We start from the raw sequence: 15,849 nt of genomic DNA, 5'->3' as shown, positions 1-15,849 counted from the left end.
AGTTGCCCAGGTTTCTTGGAGCAAGATGATGTCATAATTATCCACAAAGTCCAGCCAGTCTGCAGAGGAAAAGCGGGCCTTGATTCCTGCTTATTCCAAGATAAGATTTTCAAATTATCATGGGATGGGACCACAGGGGGAAATTTCAAAGGTGAAGCTAGGGTGGCTGCCTGTTTATGCCCTATACATCTTGTTCTCCAAGAGCTTAGCATTATCCATGCAATCGACATTGATCATAGCCTCTTGAACATCTTTTAATGCCGGTAGGTTAGGTGCCCTAGTCTCTAGGCCTCCCCCAACTGCAACTAAGTTGTCTGTTGAATACGGGCTTACCCTACTATACCCAATGGGCTCATGGTCAACTACTTCGGCAGGGAAAGACTCACTAGGTGTTGCGTGGAGTCAATCTATGGCCTCAAGGTCAGATAAGGGGGCCAAAGTGATTAAAGAGGAATGGGCGTTGGCGGTCAAGAGGAGTTAGTGCTTTAGCCCTTTTATCAACTGTTAGATCAGGGATGTCCCAAGCAACATCCTCAGCCGTGCTCCAACTATCCCCCATGTCAAACAATGGCTCTATGGTACAATTTAGGTCTCCAGCTATGATGGTGACATTCCCACTGCCCATTTCAGCGATTTTGTGGTCGATAATGTTCAGCAGTGGCGGGCTTCGGCCACCAGGCAAGCCTCTGGCATAAATGTTGAAGATGTAGAGATCCCGATGGTTAGCCTTGCTTAGTTTAACCAAAAGGAGGTCCGGATGCTGAATAAGGAGCTCAGTCGGATAGAGACCCAATGACTGCTTCACCCAAATTGTTAGACCACCTGAGGCGCGCCCTTTGCCCCCTTTGATGGCAGGTTTAAAGAAATTGATAAATCCCAGCTTGAAGACTGGATCAGTTGCCCAGGTTTCTTGGAGCAAGATGATGTCATAATTATCCACAAAGTCCAGCCAGTCTGCAGAGGAAAAGCGGGCCTTGATTCCTGCGATATTCCAAAATAAGATTTTCAAATTATCATGGGATGGGACCACAGGGGGAAATTTCAAAGGTGAAGCTAGGGTGGCTGCCTGTTTGTACCCTATACATCTTGTTCTCCAAGAGCTTAGCATTATCCATGCAATCGACATTGATCATAGCCTCTTGAACATCTTTTAATGCCGGTAGGTTAGGTGCCCTAGTCTCTAGGCCTCCCCCAACTGCAACTAAGTTGTCTGTTGAATACGGGCTCACCCTACTATACCCAATGGGCTCATGGTCAACTACTTCGGCAGGGAAAGACTCACTAGGTGTTGCGTGGAGTCAATCTATGGCCTCAAGGTCAGAGTGGGGGCCAAAGTGATTAAAGAGGAATGGGCGTTGGCGGTCAAGAGGAGTTAGTGCCAAGGGGTGTCTTATGGCTGGGGCCTGACGGAAGATGGAGAAAGGTTGGATGGGTCTTTGCCTATGAGGGTAAAAATAGGATAGGCCTAGGGTTTGTACATCCCCCTGTCTAGCAAATCTAGGTTCTCTTCGGATGGAGTCTACCACCCATGGATCCTTAAACGAGATCAAGATGCAGTCTCCCTCCAGATCCTTGGTCCCATGACCCACCCAGTCTACTCTTCTTACAAATAATATCTCAGTAGGAGAGGAGGGGGGTAGAGGACGATTTTTATTTAACCAGAAGATTACTTTATTACGGAGATCCCCATATGACTCCTTACTGCCTGGTTTTAACGGGGCTACACCTGTCAGGACTATTGTGTGTTGGGCTGCTTCGATCGGTAGGTCAACTCGAGGGGTGGTAAATCTTCTGCGACTCCCCTCCCTGTGATTGGTATTGGAGCGTTGACCCGCAGGGTCTCTATGTGTACTGGGGGGGGGCAGGTTTTGTTTTAGTTTGTAAAGGTAGACCCGTACTTTGTTGCCCACAGGGATTGTGTTTGTCCATGCGCTTTGTCTTTGATATCTGTGTAAGAGTACTCGTGGGTGGTTTAGAGGATGTAGCTTTTTGCCTCTCCCCCCCTGTGAGCGTATTGGTGTTTGGCCCTATAGTTTTGATACGGGATGGATTACTCTTTGCCAAATTATTACTAACGAGGTTTTTTGTGGCTATTTGTGTTTTGTTAACACCCGTATGACTAGGGCCAAGTAGGTTTTGTAGTATAGCATGGTTAGAGTTAATTATAGCCTCCATGCTGTCAATTTTAGAGGTCGTTAGCCTTGTACGCTCCAAAACAGGTAGTAGTAAAGTTTTTAACATGGCCTCCATTTTAACTAACAATATTTCGTCGCTGTTGAGACACAAAGGGCAAGTACTAGAGGAACCCAAGGACATGAGGGAAGGGCACAGCATATTAGAAAGTACAGAGGGATTTTGATTGTCAAGGGGTTGCTCAGAAACCTGGCTCCCTTTGTCCGGGACATCATTTGTTTTTGGAATCTTTCGTTCTCTCCCCCCCGACAGTCTGGAATCCAGCTTTCTCTTTTTGATGTTGAGATCAGTATTTAAAACTAGAGAGTCGGTGGTTTCGGCAGTGTTAGAGATATTAAGGGGAAGGTATCCAGATAACTGGCTAAGTTCGGGCCCCCTGCTAGTCTGTGAATCGCCTCCCTGGCTAGCTTGTGAATCGTCTAGACTATGCCCTTCTTCCTTCAAAATGGGGGCGGTTGGGCTCACCCCCACACTTTCTAGATGGACGATAGCGTCTGTGGAAGAAGTTTGGACGCAATTAAAGGCGGCATGAGGTACAGGGGAGGTAATAGTGGCTAGTCCCCCCAGCGATGAGCGCTTGCCGCTGATAAGGTCAAGTGAAAGTCTTTTTTCGACCATAGCAATTTCCTTCTCCAGAATCCCCGTAGCCCGTGAGATGAAGGCGTCAAGGGGGCCTGATACGACTCCCTTGGTAGTGTGAATTTGCACTGTTCGTTCTTTGCATGACCTTAAGGGCATTGTAAGGGGTAGGTGGAATGGAAAGACTCACAGTAATTTCCAGTGGTAGGTAAGATGAGGGCCACCGCCTACCTTAAGGCCCTCCAATCGGCCAGGGGGGGTGGGCCTAGGCCGGACTCTGCCGTACTCGAACGGCCTAAAACGGCCCGCTCTTTGCCCGGTCTTCGCCCCGGTCGCTCCCGCGCGCTCCCGCGCAGCGGGTGCTCCACCCTCTGGAAATAGGGGAGGGCAGGGGGTGGTGCCGGCAGGGAGAGCGGCCACAGGTGTTGCACGCAGGGACTCCTGGTCACCCCTCAATTTAATGTCACTCCACTCAGTGCCATTCCACTATATGGCAATCCAGTCTACGTCACTACGTCACTCCACTATACACCACTAAGCTCAATGCTATTCTACTCCATACCATTCCACTGTATGTTACTTCTCGTGAGAAATGCGCATGCGCGGCCGCCCGCGCATGCGCATTAGTAAACAAGACGGAAGACTGCAGATAGCGAGCCCCGGGGACGCGGCGGGCAGCGGCGGGCAAGGTAAGTGCGTTGTAATTATTTTACTCTTTTCATTGAAAGTATTTAGGGAGGGCGGGAGGGAGGCGGGTGGTGGCCAGTGGTGTTTGCGTAGTGGGGCTACGCGGAGTGCGGAGGTGGGCGTAGTTTCTCGCCCACTTCACGTAGCTCCGCGAAGCCCCACTACGCCCACTACGCCCAGGGCTAATTATCATTATAATTTTTTATCCGATTCCAGGTTTTAATAAAATGTCCCTTTCTCGCATAGTATTGGTTGGTTAAAACCAAACTCCAGTCGAATTTGTGCAGGCGAGGCATTAGTTGGGAGGTGAAATAATGCCTTGTATGTTTTAGATAGGGCCTTATTTATTATTTCAGTATCCTTTCCCATTAATGCTTCACTGCCATAGGTGATGGTTGGTAGCAGTCTTACCCCTATAATCTTCAGAAGTGGCCCATATGTGAGGTTGCTAAGTGACTTCTGTAAGATTCTAAACGCTGCAGTCAAGGCGTCTGTCTTCCGTTGAATATCCCTTTTTTGTGGCTGGTAATTACCCTTCTCATCAAAAAGCACACCCAAATACTTGTATACTTCAACTTGTTCCAGTTGGGTTTTCTCCATGTACCATTTGCATTTATGTCTTACGTTTATATTCTTGGTGACTACCATGATCTTGGTTTTTGTTTCATTTATCACCATCCCGTTTTACTTTGCGTACATGAATGTTCGATTGATTAGACGTTGTAATCCAACTTTAGTGTGGCTTAAACGGATGGCACTGTCTGCATGCAACAAAATAGAGATATGCTTATCAGCTCATTTTGGAGGGTGAGCGTTTAATTCATCCAAGTTCCCAGTTAGATCTGCCAGGAACAAATTAAAAAGGAGTGGGGCCAATACACAACCTTGTTTTAGGCCTTCAGTTGCTTGGATTTCCTTTGATAACGTTTGGCCATCCCCCATCCTCACCCTAACCCAGGTTTTACTGTACAAGAGCTGAATCAGTTTCAATAGGACCACTGGAATGTCTATTTTCTTGGAGCTTTTTCCATAATAAATTTCTTTGGACACAGTCAAAGGCAGATTTAAAATCTACAAAACATAGATACTGGGGTCGTTTGACTCTGATTGACTTATCCATTAGAAGTGATAATGCCAAAATATTTGTTGTTGTCCACACGCCTTTGATAAAGCCAGTTTGATTCAGTGGCAATATCTTATTTTTTATTGCCCATTTATTTAGATTAGTAAGCAAAACCTAGCACACAGCTTGGCATCTATGTCTTGTAGTGTAATGAGCCTATAATTTTCCGGAAGTGCCCAGTTTCCTTTTTCAAAAAATGGCGTATTTAAAGACCCTCGCCAGGACTCAGGAATAACTCCTTTATGTATAATTTCTTTAAATAGCTTTTCTAAATATACTGGCCACAAATCTGGATTTTCTTTATAGAGTGTAAACGGGATACCATTCGGTCCTGGTGCCCCATCTTTCTGTTTTTTAATTAATTTTATTAGTTGCACTTTTGTTATTAAAATAGGTACTTCCATATCACTGTCATAACTGACTATGGATTGCATTTCAATTTTCCTCATTACTGTGCTATTCTGGTTTAGATGTTTTCTCAGAAATGTGACCCATTCTTGTTCAGTTAGTGAAGATGAAACCACCAGTTTGTTTGGTCGTACCAGTCCGTTTATGATTTTCCAGAACTCTCTTGCATTTTTTTGTTTGCTTGCGTTGAATACTTTTGCCCATAATACCTGTTTTGCTTGATTTTTCTCATTCCATATTACTTTATTAAAATTTTGATTTAGTGATTTCAGTTTGCCAGATATTTCATTGTTAGCGACAGATTTCTTAATTTGCCTTCTCATATTATTTCGAGCTCTTTTTATTTTTGTAATTGTATATGGAAGGTTTATATATGTTTCCTTTTCATTTTGGTCGCCCTTATGATTCCTTTTATTCAATCGCATTTGAGGTTGAGATTGGGGTTTAACCAGCTTCTTGGTAAAATGTTCCCACTGTTCTATCGATGTTTCCAATGTTCTATCAATGAAGCAAATCTCTATTAGTCTCTCAACTTGTTCATTCATCGTTTCCTTGTTCCCGACAGTCCAAAACAATTTTTTATAGTTTAAAGTTTCAATGCACCCCTGGATAGTTTGGTACGCTTGGTTTGTATGACTTCTAATATTAATTAATTGTTATTGTCTGCTGACAGTGATAACTTTCTCTAGCTGATATGAGATAATGTTCTGAAAAATATTTAGTAATGTCATTGTATAGTCAATCCTTGACTTTGCATTGTGCGTGAAATATGTATATGCTGGTGGCATATCTGCTTTAAATCGACCATTAAGATTTTGCAGACCGATCGCTTCCATGTCTTTAACAAATTGTGTGCCGATTTTATTACTGATGGAATCAATCTCTTTTCCTAGCTCCTGCTGGAGGATTGACCATTGTTGATCTTGTTATTGCGTAATATTGTGTCTTTTAAAAGGTGACATTAAATTTAGATTAAAGTCCCCAGTCATCACATAGTCTGCTAGAGGGTCTTCCAACATTTGTTTCAATAAAAAATTATTAAGAGTTGCACAAGTTGATTCCCTACTAGTATGTGTTGGCTGTATATATACATTAATCAGATATAAGAGCTTAGATTTCTGATTAATTGTTTTATATTTCAGTTTGAGTATTAGAATGTTCGTACTACTTGAGTCCAGTCGCTCATGCTCAACCTATAGGTCACTCGAAATAAATGTTGCGAGACCCCCCACTTGGACGTCCGAATTTGTGGGTTTTATTTGCATATTCAAAATGACCTGTGTATCCGTGTAACATAAATGGTTTGATTTCCCACATTTCCTGTAAAAAAATATAATCTGATATGGGTGTAATAGAGAATCTATATGTGCATTGTGAATCTTTGTTCCCAATCCATTTATGTTCCATGAACACATTCTCACTTGTCCCATCTCTTTTATATTAACAGAAGGGAACTTAGTCCTATCCGCTCATTGTTTCCTATTACTGTGTAATGCCATGGTGATCCATGTTTCATTTATTTCTGAATTTTTTTCTAATTTCCTTTGCGGTGTTGTCACTCCTGCTGTCTTAGGGGATCTACCCCGTGCATTTTTTAGTACCGGAACTATTTGTCTGTCTATTTTTGAATGATGTAACTGATTTTCATCAATAATAAGCGGAGTCGGATAAACCTTTGGGACTAGTTTAGTAATTAGTATGCCCCAGGATTCAAATGTCATTTGCTCGGTCAGAATCTGTTCTGCTATTTTCAAAAATGTTAATGTTAATAATGTGGGAGCCTGGAGACTATGTTTTCCTGTCATACCTTCAATAGAGATGATATCCTCAATTACAATGTAAGATAAGGATGGAATTTACTTAAATAATCTGAGTATATTCCCTCGATTTAGTGTATCTTGCCTATCTGAAGACTCAAATTCTGGAGTAAAAATAAGTTTTACTTTGTCATTTGGTAGGTGGTGATTATCAACATCTGTTTTCTTGGGTTGCTTTGATTTATACGTAATTCTCTTTACCCCTTCCCTGTTTTTGATAAACAGATGATCTCAATCTGGCAATTTTGTAATCATTTTAACTTCCTCACTCGCATTTGGTTTGGAATGTATTACTGTTTTTTCATCAGCATATTGATTTTGATGATAACTAGTTGTTGGAGTTATTTTAATAGGGGTCATATCCTTCCTTGTTTGAGAACTGAAGGTGATGGGACAATTTCTTCTTCTTCGTCTCCTTTTGGTAGCTCATCCACAGCTTGCGGTGGGCTAACTAAGGTCCGAATGACCACCTGCTCTTCTAATCTTCTACTTTCCTCCATCGGTGGTTGCCCTATTTGATTTATTTTAGCACATTTTACTGGTATATTTTCACTTGCTTGTTTTTGGTCAAATATAGGAAAATACTTGTTTCTGCCATTCTGAATGAGTGATGAAAACGTATTTTCCCCATTTAGTACATCTTCTCCTATGTCATGTCTACTCACATCTATAGTTGTTATCTGGTCTTCGTCCCATTGCATTGCTGCACAGTGTTTGGTTTTTACGTTTTTCCTTGCTTTACGTACTTTTTTCCTTTGGCGTTTTGACATCATAGTGAAGCCATCAATATCCTGATCCTTACATTCCTGTTCTACTCTTGTTTCATTACAAGTAGTTTCATCCCTTATTTGATTCAATAATTGGGCATCTAGTGATTGTATTTTTCCGCCTTGTACGTTGAGTTTTGTCTGCAGCTTTATTATTGATGTTACTTCTGGGCCCTCAAATCTTTCCGTCCCAGTCATGTATTCATTCTCAATCTTATCCATTGTACTAGTATATTGCGTATTGACTTTGAGGTTTTCATAGACATTCTCATTTTTCTTTTGAATATCCCTTTTAGTATCTTCTATTATGCTAGTCAAAACCTCTGGTATTGTTGCTAGTTTGTCAATAATGGGTAAATAGATGCATTCCGTGGTCATTTTTTCATTGTCTTTCTGAGCTCTAACTATAAGCTCTAACTATAAGACCATTAAGCAGAGCAAGGTTATTATCAATCCCCGCAACAGTGTTTGCAGTCATTTTTCGAAAATCAATTTGAATATCCATTTTACTGGATTGATATTGTAATGTTTCCAATGTGAGAGTCGAAGTTTGTTTGTAAATATCCCAACTTAATCCTGTGTCTTTTTGTTTTATTCCCATTTGGTTGTTTTGTGCTGTGTTGCCATTTTGATATTTATTATCCGAGTAGTTTGCATGTTCCACCATGAGGATATCATTTGTTTTTTAAATCAGAATCATTAATTTCTTTATTTCCTCACTCTTCGCCCCATTTGGATTGTCTTGTTTTATTCTGTGATGGTCATTGTCTTTTTGGATGTCGCTTCCGGTTTTAGCACTGTGGCTGCTCGATTGTTTATCCAATATTTCCTCAGGAGCTATATACAACCTTTTCTTGATTTCTACATTTACTTCTATAGGAATCAATAAGTGATTTTGTTCCATCCTGCCTCCATGATATGGTTGATTGACTTCAAGGGAGTTAGAATCTGAGTTATTTATAAAGCAATTTGTGTCCTTGTTGAATCGGATATATACATTTCTTTTGATTTTTCTTGATGAGTTGTCCCTGGAGATATAGTTCTGTTTAATATATCTTGGTCTGTAATTTGGAATTCATTGTCCTTTTGTTCATTTATCTTGCTTTAAGAGTTACACATTCCGTTTGTATGCTATTTTGTGTGACTTGCATGTTGATTTTTTCACTGCTTGTCGGTTTGATGGGGGTCTGTAATTTATTATTTTCCACATCTGTTTGCATTGTCATCAAGACTCCAGTTCAATCCTTCATAAAATGAAATCTATCTGGTATTTTACCTGATTTCTCAAGCATCCATGCTATTGGAGAAATTAAAGTCTGATTCAGCCCAACAGTATTTGATTTAACCTTTTTTGACACCCTAGATTGTTGTATTTTCTTAGTACGTTTTGTTGTTGGTCCTGATGTCCTCTCCTTACCAGAACGCGTAATTCCCCTTTATGATCACCTTTATGACTAATATTTTTTCCACGCATTCACACACCCAGCCACCCTAATCTGTCGTTATTATCCAGTACCAAGTACCCAGTACCCAGTTCACCCGATTATTCTGTTAGTGAGGGTAATCAGGTCACTTTACAGGCAGTCAGTTAGCACCTGGTTACCACCTGGTTTATTCCGGCTTACCTCTGATTCCGCCTGATGTGCACCGGAGGAAAAGAAAGATAGCTAACCGGTACTGATGGACCGCTTACTCCGTTCACTCCAAAACCCGTGACAGACTCGTAATATGTCGTCTCCACCTCCCCAGCCTGTGCGCACTTTTTCCCTGCAGACCCAGTCACAAGATTATATATGACCGCCAACGCCTACTCCAACACCAATATGCTGGTATTGCAGAACCACCCAACACCAAACAAAGGCAGCACAGCACAACGCGATGTAATAACGGCGTGATATTCAAATGTCAAGAACCCGGGCACTGAAGGTACCGGGAGCACCAGCCGTCGGGGACAAGCGGTGGAGATCGGTGGGGGTCATGCGGGTGGGTGTAGGGCAGCCCCAATCCTGTAAATATAAACCAAAATCAGCAATGCAATGCTATGCAGCAATGCGGTAGAATCGCTCCAGGTCCCCTTCCAACTTCTGTTCTCCTTCTTGAGTGAGTACCCCCCCAGCACCAAAGTCTGCTTTACTATGTGGCCGTTCTTTGGCCCATACAATTCCCCCACAACACCAGAGACCGATTGCTCACCTCTGCTAGGGTCAGGGGGCTTTGTTTTACTGTCTTCTGCTTTCTGTAGGCCCCAGGTCACTGGTAAATATTCTGCCGGGTGATCCCTCTGCTGGTCGCTAACTGTCCAGGCTCCGGTCTGGTACCGCGGCTCCTGCCACCTCTGGGGTGGTCCTGCCTGCTACTGTTGCCTCTGCCTGGTCGCCAGAATGCTCCCGCCAGAATGCTCCCACTGCAGGGAGCCTCGCAGTTGTACACGCCTCTACCGGGCTGTTCCCGGCTGCCGGAACGCTCCTGCAGCTCCTGCCGCTGCAGTGAGCCTCGCTGTGGCTCCCACCGCTACTGGGCCGTTCCCGCGTTTATCCGCAGCTGCGGATTGTTCCCCTGCTGGGGGGAGTCCGCACAGAGACCTACGCGGCTACTAGCGGCCTGGCCCTGCCCTACCCTGCCTTACTCACGCTCCACACTCCTCGAGGGAGCAGTGAGCGGGGGAGCGGGCAAGACACTAGTCAGGAATTCGCTCGCACCCAAGTGCACCAAGCGCAAAAAAAGAGGGATATGCGAAGTGGTCAAAGCCGTGACCGTATCAACTGCTCCCAGCGCGTCCCAGCGTGTCCTCTCACTGACGTCCCCCGGAAGCAATGGACTGAACTCTGCAATCTACTGCTTCAGGCTGCTTCAATCGAGAAACTCAATCCGCTCTATGATATTCTACTGTATGCCACTCTACTCTGCAATATTCCACTGTATGTCATTTTCACTGAATCGCACTCCACTGTATGCTACTGCTCTGTACACCACAACAGTTTGCAAAACTCCACTCCACATCACTCCACTCCACACCATGACAGTCAATGCTATTCCACTCAACATCACTCAACCCTATCCTACTCTACTGTGTGCCACTACACTCTGCACCACTCGACCCTACACCAATGACCTTTATGCTATTCCACTCTGACACTGTAGACTATGCCATTACACTTTACTCATAACCCATTCTTCACTATTATATAGCACTTTATATAGCACTCTGCTACACTCTGCCACTCCACTCTTTGCTACTCAAGTCTGCACCATCCAACTGTGTGACATTTCACTCTATGCTACTTCATTGTACGCTATTCCACTGGATGTCACTCCACTCTGTGCCACTCGACTCTACTCTATTCTACTGCATGACACTCCACTCTACGTCCCTCTACTCTGAATGCAATTCCACTCTACCCCACTCCCCTCTATGCTACACCACTCTATGCCGTTCTACTCTTTGGCACTCCACTCTAAGCCATTAAAACGCTACTCTATTCCACTCCATGCTGCTCTACACTCTACATTTTTAGACTGTATGAAACTGCACTATACCCAACTCCACTCTACCTCATTTACCTCTATACCATTCCAGTCTATCCTATTCCACTGTCTGACAATGCACTCTAAGCCACTCCAGTCTACACTACAACACTGTGCTACACTCCACCATACTCCACTCCATGGTACACTATTAGACTGTGAACAACTGTACTACACACTACTCCACTATACACTATGCTACTCCAGTTTACCGCATTTCACAATGCACCGCTCCACTCTATGCCAGTCCAGCGTACACCACTCCACTTTACACCAATGCATTCTACACTATTCAGCTCTACACCACCCCATTCTAAACCACTTCAGTCTACACACCTTCACTTTAAGCCACTACAATCTATGCTATTTCACGGTCTGCTATTACAATGTCCAGTACGCCAGTGTAAGACACTTCACTCCAAGTTATTACACTGTATGCCACTCTACAATGCGCCTACTCACTCTATGACATTCCACGACGATCCGTGAATCTCGCAAAATCGCGGCGAAATCCGCTAATCAGTGGGGATGAATTTTCAGCCAAGCACTTACAGGGTTACAGCAGCAGGTGCAAAAGTTGAAGCTTATTTTTTGTAACCTTTTACAAAAGGGTTACAAAGAAATTAACTTCAACTTGGGCACCTGCTGCTGTAACCCTGTAAGTGCTTCCTGGCGCCTCGTTGCCTACTTGCAACTATTCTCTAACCCTGCTCTGACCCTTGAAGCAGGGTCAGTGAATAGTTACAAGTAGGCAATGAGGCGCCTGTCACGAAAATTAAACCTCACCAGGAAGCACTGACAGATATAAAAACAAGCATTTGCAATGCAATAGGTCTCGCATTAGGAAAGTTTGAGCTATTGGTCCTGTAAATGACAATTTTTTTTATTTATGTGTTGGTTTTGAAAATAGCTAAATTAATAGCTTTGTCATTTACAATGCCAATAGTTATAACTTTGTGACACCTATAGCATTTGTAATGCAACATGTTGTGTATTTAAGTGACTTAGATGTATTGATATTACAAATTACAATGGCTTTTAATTTTTTTAAATAATTAATACTTAAATAAAAGTGATTTCCATTTATAATGGCAATAGCTTAAACTTTTGTAAATAACTTTTGTGAAGATTATGTTCAGTGTATTTTATTGTGACGAAAATCCAAGAACAGAAGTGAAATATCAACATCTTTTTGTGACATTTGTAATAAAGCTTGAAACATTGAGAGAACATATTGGAACCAGTTGTTTTTGAATGGTTGCGCAGATTGATGCCGGGTGGCGCTGAGTGGTGCTGTGGTGGTGCTGAGGGGTGCTGTGGTGATGCTGAGTGGTGCTGTGGTGGTGCTGAGTGATACTGCGATGGTGCTGAGTGATGCTGGGGTGGTGCTGAGTGGTGCTGTGGTGGTGCTGAGTGATGCTGTGGTGGTGCTGAGTGATGCTGTGGTGGTGCTGAGTGGTGCTGAGTGGTGCTGTGGTGGTGCTGAGTGATAATGTAGTGGTGCTGAGTGATGCTGTGGTGGTGCTGAGTGATGCTGTGGTGGCGCTAAGTGGTGCTGTAGTGGTGATGATTGGTGCTGTGGTAGTGCTGAGTGATGCTGTGGTAGTGCTGAGTGATGCTGTGGTGGTGCTGAGTGGTGCTGTGGTGGTCCTGAGTGATGCTGTGATGGTGCTGAGTGATGCTGTGGTGGTGCTGAGTGATGCTGTGGTGGCACTGAGTGGTGCTGTGGTGGTGCTGAGCGCTGCTGTGGTGGTGCTGAGTGATGCTGTTGTGGTGCTGAGTGGTGCTGTGGTGGTGCTGAGTGATGCTGTGGTGGTGCTGAGTGATGCTGTGGTGGTGCTGAGTGATGCTGTGGTGGTGATGAGTGGTGCTGTGGTGATGCTGAGTGATAATAAGGTGGTGCTGAGTGATAATGTGGTGGTGCTGAGTGATGCTGTTGTGGTGCTGAGTGATAATGTGGTGGTGCTGAGTGATGCTGTGGTGCTGCTGAGTGATGCTGTGGTGGCACTGAGTGGTGCTGTGGTGGTGCTGAGCGCTGCTGTGGTGGTGCTGAGTAATGCTGTTGTGGTGCTGAGTGGTGCTGTGGTGGTGCTGAGTGATGCTGTGATGGTGATGAGTGGTGCTGTGGTGGTGCTGAGTGATAATAAGGTGGTGCTGAGTGATAATGTGGTGGTGCTGAGTGATGCTGGGGTAGCGCCGAGTGATGATGTGGTGATGCAGGGAGCAGAAAGGCACAAAAAGCAGTCTAACAAAGGGCAGAAGGGCAGAAAACAAGGGAAAATGAGTCTAACAGAGGGCAGAAGGGCACAAAAAAACAGTCTAAGAGAGGACAGAAGGGCAAAAAACAAGGTAAAAATGAGTCTAACAGAGGGCAGTAGGACACAAAAAACAAGTCTAACAGGGGGCAGAAAGGCACAAAAACGAGTCTAACAGAAGGCAGAAGGGTACAAAAAACGAGTCTAACAGAGGGCAGAAGGGCACAAAAACAAGGGAATAACAGAGGGCAGAATGGCACAAAAAACGAGTCTAACAGAGGGCAGAAGGGCATAAAACCAAGGGAATGACAGAGGGCAGAAGGGCACAAAAAACGAGTCTAACAGAGGGCAGAAGGGCAGAAAAACAAGGGGAAAATGAGTCTAACAGAGGGCAGAAGGGCAGAAAAACAAGGAGAAAACGAGTCTAACAGAGGTCAGAAGGGCACAAAAAACGAGTCTAACAGGGGGCAGAATGAATACCGCCCTGCGTGTTTGTCCACGAAGATGCCACCTTTTTGTGCAATACCTCTACTCAACTGGAGTACTTTCTACTGTCTAATCAGTAAGTGCTCCCTCGTTGGCTAAATATATAGGGGCAGATTAACAATAACTGGCGCATCCTCAGGGATGCGCCAGTTATTGTGCGCCGCAGCTCCGCCACCCATGGTGCGCCGCATTTACAATGCAAAAAACATTTGCATATAGCCAGTGTCTAACCCAGGGTGGTGTGGAGTGCAAAACAACGATGGATTTAGGCCCAGATCCTTGTACTGGGGTGAATGTATGACATTGTTCTACATTCTGTCCATCAACTGTGTTTTTTGCATTTACAATGTGGCGCACCATGTGGCAAAAAACGGCACAGATGCGTCACGCATCCGTGCCGTAAAAGCAGCGCATTGCTGGAGCTGCGTCGCAAGCGTGACGCAGCTCCAGTAATGTTCTGGGGGGCCCTATCTCCCAAATGCTACATCAAGCCTTGCGCCTGCTTCAAGCAGGCGCAGGGTTTTGACGCAGAATTGGCCTAAAAGTGACTGAGTGAAATCTTGTAGATTTCACTCAGCCACTTTTAGGAGGCGTTCCTGCACAGGAACGCCCTCCCCTGCGCCAGAACGCCTCCTGATGGCGCAGGGCTTTACAGCGTGACGCATCTCTCAGATGCGTCACGTTGTTAATACCCAGCACCATGGTGCATCTTTTGTGCTGCCACTGCGTCACTAAAGTGACGCAACTGCGGCGCAATAGAGGCGCAAGCGGCTTGTAAATCTGCCCCATAGTGCTTTTACTACACTGTAGCTGCGTAAAGGGCCAGAAGATGTGTCTCCAGTGACCATGTGTGCCTGTGCCTGTGTTACAGGCACACATGGTCACTGGAGGCACATCTTCTGGCCCTTTACGCAGCTGCAGTGTAGTAAAAGCACTATACATTTACCCAATGAGGGAGCACTTACTGGATTAGCCAGTAGAAAGTACTCCAGGGCAAATCGCAAATAAATCTGCGATTTTGCAGGAAAATTCGCGAATTCGCAGATTGTTTTGCGATTTCATGGGGAAATCAGCAAATTCGCGGAACGCAAATTCACAAATTTCGCCCATGTTTAATCCTAATCCACAGTACACTTTACACCACTGCAGTGTATGCCTCTACACTCAACTCTATTCCACTGTAGACCACTTCACTTTGCCTCACTCCACTCCATGCCACTCCTTTCTTCACTTGACTGTGCTATTCGACTGTATGCCACACCACTGTACCAGACTGTACCCTACAGCACGCAAAGTCTACACAGCACAACTGTATGCTATTCCTCTGCACCTCACTCCACTTTACTGCACTCTACTAAACTCCACTCCACTATTCTCCACTATACAACACTATACTGTATGGAAGTGTGCTCTGCTTTACTGTAGGACACTACGCCACTTTAACACAGCCAAAATCTGATCATTTACCCCACTATTCACAAGCTGGTGCTATCAGCCCACAGCACCTGGTTTCCCGCGATAGGGGCTGCAAAAAGCATGGCCACAGAGGACCTCCACAACTATCTCTAATGAGATGCAGACTAGGGGTACCAGTGCAAAAAGCCACAACAACACGACACGTCAACATTCACAATGACCAGTCAGATGGGCGAAAAGAACACAAAACACGCAATATAGCGTGTTATCAGCAGGAAATTAACACCTCCTCTGACCTGGTGTAAAGTTGAACCACAGCCTGCACCACAAAAGGGAGCCCAGCCCAGAGCGTCATCGGAAGGGCAACAGATGCCAGGGAGCCACTCATCATGCAGCCTGGATACCCAAGATGGCCACAACAGCCACCCGTAATCCCCCCCGGGCCCACCACAGAGGCAGTGCAGACAAAGACAGTGGCCCCCCAGGAAATGCACCTGCCTCACAGGCCCGACATCTGACACTGTCCACTACATGCTGAAAGGGGCAACCATCCTACACATCCTGGCCATCATCGCCTAACAGGCCTACGGCAC

This window comes from Lissotriton vulgaris, chromosome 3_1 (assembly GCF_964263255.1).
Source record: "Lissotriton vulgaris chromosome 3_1, aLisVul1.2, whole genome shotgun sequence".
NCBI lineage: Eukaryota > Metazoa > Chordata > Amphibia > Caudata > Salamandridae > Lissotriton > Lissotriton vulgaris.
This window is presented reverse-complemented; position numbering follows the sequence as displayed.